Source organism: Antennarius striatus, unplaced genomic scaffold, assembly GCF_040054535.1.
Source record: "Antennarius striatus isolate MH-2024 unplaced genomic scaffold, ASM4005453v1 scaffold_28, whole genome shotgun sequence".
Classification (NCBI taxonomy): Eukaryota; Metazoa; Chordata; class Actinopteri; order Lophiiformes; family Antennariidae; genus Antennarius; species Antennarius striatus.
This window is the reverse complement of record NW_027172340.1, coordinates 162,501-167,500: the sequence shown is the minus strand read 5'-3', so window position 1 is coordinate 167,500 and position 5,000 is coordinate 162,501.

The window sequence follows — 5,000 nt, the reverse complement described above, 5'->3', positions numbered from 1 at the left end:
CTAAAAGTGTCCGACGGCAGGCGCTCGTCGGTCGGATTGGCTTAAGCGCATTGTGTGGGGCCTCTGGAGGTCTCCTTCGACAGAGCCCAATCCATATATATGTGATGACAGTCGCCCGTTTCTCCCCCGTTACCTTTCCTCGTCCTCCGGTGGTCTGGCACCGGGGAAATGGCGCCCTCTCGAGGATGCTGCCGGTATTGCAATTTTATTAGCGCCCCTCGTGGATTGAGCTGGTATTTCATGCAGAATCACATCAGCGGCGCTGGGTGAGACTCGGGGCGGCCCGTGGCGGGCCACGGCGGCCCGGTTCGGCTCAGACCCCGCCCGGCAACGCAGCGGGGCCCCTCTGGGCTCCGCCGGAGCCCCTTTTGCCCCATTTTTGAGCAAAATGACAGCTTTCTAAGGCCCAAAGCGGAGCCTGGGAGCAGGAGGGTGAGCTAGCTCCTGCGTAGCATTAGCATGCAGGGACACAGCCTCGGCAGGCAGGGGCTTAGCATTAGCCTGCGGGGACCCGGGCCGGGCAGCCAGGCACTTACACCCAGCCTGGAGGGACCCGGGCCGGGCAGGCAGGGACTTACACCCAGGCTGCAGGGCCCCGGGCTGGGCAGGCAGGGACTTACACCCAGGCTGCAGGGCCCCAGGCTGGGCAGCCGGGCACCCAGCCCCAGCCTGGGGGTCCCCGGGCCAGGCAGCCAGGCACCCCGCCCCAGCCTGCAGGGCCCCAGGCTGGGCAGGCAGGGACTTACACCCAGGCTGCAGGGCCCCAGGCTGGGCAGCCGGGCACCCAGCCCCAGCCTGGGGGTCCCCGGGCCAGGCAGCCAGGCACCCCGCCCCAGCCTGCAGGGCCCCAGGCCGGGCAGCCAGGGACTTACACCCAGCCCTCAGGGCCCCAGTCCAGGCAGCCAGGCACTTACACCCAGCCTGGGGGGCCCCAGCCCGGGCAGCCAGGGACTTAGCATTAGCCTGCGGATCCCCAGCCCAGGCAGCCAGGGACTTAGTGTTAGCCTGCGGAGCCCCAGGCTGGGCAGCCAGGCACCCAGCCCCAGCCTGGGGGCCCCCAGCCAGGGCAGCCAGGCACCCAGCCCCAGCCTGGGGGGCCCCAGCCAGGGCAGCCAGGGACTTAGCATTAGCCTGCGGAGCCCCAGCCAGGGCAGCCAGGCACCCAGCCCCAGCCTGGGGGGCCCCAGCCAGGGCAGCCAGGGACTTAGCATTAGCCTGCGGAGCCCCAGCCCAGGCAGCCAGGGACTTACACCCAGCCCTCAGGGCCCCAGTCCAGGCAGCCAGAGACCCAGCCCCAGCCTGCGGGGCCCCAGGCCGGGCAGCCAGGGACTTACACCCAGCCCTCAGGGCCCCAGTCCAGGCAGCCAGGCACTTACACCCAGCCTGGGGGGCCCCAGCCCGGGCAGCCAGGCACCCAGCCCCAGCCTGCGGGGCCCCAGCCCAGGCAGCCAGGGACTTAGCATTAGCCTGCGGAGCCCCAGCCCAGGCAGCCAGGGACTTAGCATTAGCCTGCGGAGCCCCAGCCAGGGCAGCCAGGCACTTACACCCAGGCTGCGGGGCCCCAGCCCAGACATCCAGGCACCCAGCCCCAGCCTGGGGGGGCCCCAGCCAGGGCAGCCAGGGACTTAGCATTAGCCTGCGGAGCCCCAGCCCTGGCAGTCAGGGACTTTACCCTAGCCTGGAGGGCCCCACGCTGGGCAGGCAGGGACTTTACCCCAGCTTGCGGGGCCCCAGGCTGGGCAGCCAGGCACCCAGCCCCAGCCTGGGGGGCCCCAGCCCAGGCAGCCAGGGCCTTAGCGTTAGCCTGCGGAGCCCCAGGCTGGGCAGCCAGGCACCCAGCCCCAGCCTGGGGGCCCCCAGCCAGGGCAGCCAGGCACCCAGCCCCAGCCTGGGGGGCCCCAGCCAGGGCAGCCAGGGACTTAGCATTAGCCTGCGGAGCCCCAGCCAGGGCAGCCAGGCACCCCGCCCCAGCCTGCAGGGCCCCAGGCTGGGCAGGCAGGGACTTACACCCAGGCTGCAGGGCCCCAGGCTGGGCAGCCAGGCACTTACACCCAGCCTGGGGGGCCCCAGCCCGGGCAGCCAGGAGCCCAGCCCCAGCCTGCGGGGCCCCAGCCAGGGCAGCCAGGCACCCAGCCCCAGCCTGGGGGGCCCCAGCCCAGGCAGCCAGGGACTTAGCATTAGCCTGCGGAGCCCCAGCCCTGGCAGGCAGCACCCAGCCCCAGCCTGCGGGGCCCCAGCCAGGGCAGCCAGGCACTTACACCCAGGCTGCGGGGCCCCAGCCCAGACAGCCAGGCACCCAGCCCCAGCCTGGGGGGGCCCCAGCCAGGGCAGCCAGGGACTTAGCATTAGCCTGCGGAGCCCCAGCCCTGGCAGTCAGGGACTTTACCCTAGCCTGGAGGGCCCCACGCTGGGCAGGCAGGGACTTTACCCCAGCTTGCGGGGCCCCAGGCTGGGACGCCAGGCACCCAGCCCCAGCCTGCGGGGCCCCAGCCAGGGCAGCCAGGCACCCCGGCCCAGCCTGCGGGGCCCCAGCCCTGGCAGTCAGGCACCCAGCCCCAGCCTGCGGGGCCCCAGCCCTGGCAGCCAGGAACTTAGCGTTAGCCTGCGGAGCCCCAGCCCAGGCAGCCAGGGACTTATACCCAGGCTGCGGGGCCCCAGCCCAGGCAGCCAGGCACCCAGCCCCAGCCTGGGGGGCCCCAGGCTGGGCAGGCAGGGACTTTACCCCAGCCTGCGGGGCCCCAGGCCGGGCAGCCAGGGACTTACACCCAGCCCTCAGGGCCCCAGCCCAGGCAGCCAGGCACTTAGCGTTAGCCTGCGGAGCCCCAGCCCAGGCAGCCAGGGACTTATACCCAGGCTGCGGGGCCCCAGCCCAGGCAGCCAGGCACCCAGCCCCAGCCTGGGGGGCCCCAGGCTGGGCAGGCAGGGACTTTACCCCAGCCTGCGGGGCCCCAGGCCGGGCAGCCAGGGACTTACACCCAGCCCTCAGGGCCCCAGTCCAGGCAGCCAGGCACTTAGCGTTAGCCTGCGGAGCCCCAGCCCAGGCAGCCAGGGACTTATACCCAGGCTGCGGGGCCCCAGCCCAGGCAGCCAGGCACCCAGCCCCAGCCCCAGCCTGCGGGGCCCCAGCCCTGGCAGTCAGGGACTTTACCCTAGCCTGGAGGGCCCCAGCCAGGGCAGCCAGGCACTTACACCCAGGCTGCGGGGCCCCAGCACAGACAGCCAGGCACCCAGCCCCAGCCTGGGGGGCCCCAGCCCGGGCAGCCAGGCACTTACACCCAGGCTGCGGGGCCCCAGCACAGACAGCCAGGCACCCAGCCCCAGCCTGGGGGGCCCCAGCCCGGGCAGCCAGGGACTTACACCCAGCCCTCAGGGCCCCAGCCAGGGCAGCCAGGCACTTACACCCAGGCTGCGGGGCCCCAGTCCAGGCAGCCAGGCACCCAGCCCCAGCCTGCGGGGCCCCAGCCCAGACAGCCAGAGACTTAGCATTAGCCTGCGGAGCCCCAGCCCTGGCAGCCAGGGACTTAGCATTAGCCTGCGGAGCCCCAGCCCAGGCAGCCAGGCACTTACACCCAGCCCTCAGGGCCCCAGCCCAGGCAGCCAGGGACTTACACCCAGCCTGGGGGGCCCCAGTCCAGGCAGCCAGGCACTTACACCCAGCCTGGGGGGCCCCAGCCCAGGCAGCCAGGCACCCAGCCCCAGCCTGCGGAGCCCCAGTCCAGGCAGTCAGGGACTTTACCCTAGCCTGCGGGGCCCCAGTCCAGGCAGCCAGGGACTTATACACGGCCTGCGGAGCCCCAGTCCAGGCAGTCAGGGACTTTACCCTAGCCTGCGGGGCCCCAGTCCAGGCAGCCAGGGACTTATACACGGCCTGCGGGGCCCCAGCCCTGGCAGGCAGCACCCAGCACCAGCCTGCGGGGACCCAGCCCAGGCAGCCAGGGACTTAGCGTTAGCCTGCGGAGCCCCAGCCCAGGCAGCCAGGCACTTAGTGTTAGCCTGCGGGGCCCCAGCCCTGGCAGTCAGGGACTTTACCCTAGCCTGGAGGGCCCCAGGCTGGGCAGGCAGGGACTTTACCCCAGCCTGCGGGGCCCCAGGCCGGGCAGCCAGGGACTTACACCCAGCCCTCAGGGCCCCAGTCCAGGCAGCCAGGCACTTACACCCAGCCTGGGGGGCCCCAGCCCAGGCAGCCAGGCACCCAGCCCCAGCCTGCGGAGCCCCAGTCCAGGCAGTCAGGGACTTTACCCTAGCCTGCGGGGCCCCAGTCCAGGCAGCCAGGGACTTACACCCAGCCTGGGGGGCCCCAGCCCAGGCAGCCAGGCACCCAGCCCCAGCCTGCGGAGCCCCAGTCCAGGCAGTCAGGGACTTTACCCTAGCCTGCGGGGCCCCAGTCCAGGCAGCCAGGGACTTATACACGGCCTGCGGGGCCCCAGCCCAGGCAGCCAGGCACCCAGCCCCAGCCTGGGGGGCCCCAGGCTGGGCAGGCAGGGACTTTACCCCAGCCTGCGGGGCCCCAGGCCGGGCAGCCAGGGACTTACACCCAGCCCTCAGGGCCCCAGTCCAGGCAGCCAGGCACTTAGCGTTAGCCTGCGGAGCCCCAGCCCAGGCAGCCAGGGACTTATACCCAGGCTGCGGGGCCCCAGCCCAGGCAGCCAGGCACCCAGCCCCAGCCCCAGCCTGCGGGGCCCCATCCCTGGCAGTCAGGGACTTTACCCCAGCCTGGAGGGCCCCAGCCCAGGCAGCCAGGCACTTAGCGTTAGCCTGCGGAGCCCCAGCCCTGGCAGCCAGGGACTTGCACCCAGCCCTCAGGGCCCCAGTCCAGGCAGCCAGGCACCCCGCCCCAGCCTGCAGGGCCCCAGGCTGGGCAGCCAGGCACCCAGCCCCAGCCTGGGGGGCCCCAGCCCAGGCAGCCAGGGACTTACACCCAGGCTGCAGGGCCCCAGGCTGGGCAGCCGGGCACCCAGCCCCAGCCTGGGGGTCCCCGGGCCAGGCAGCCAGGCACCCCG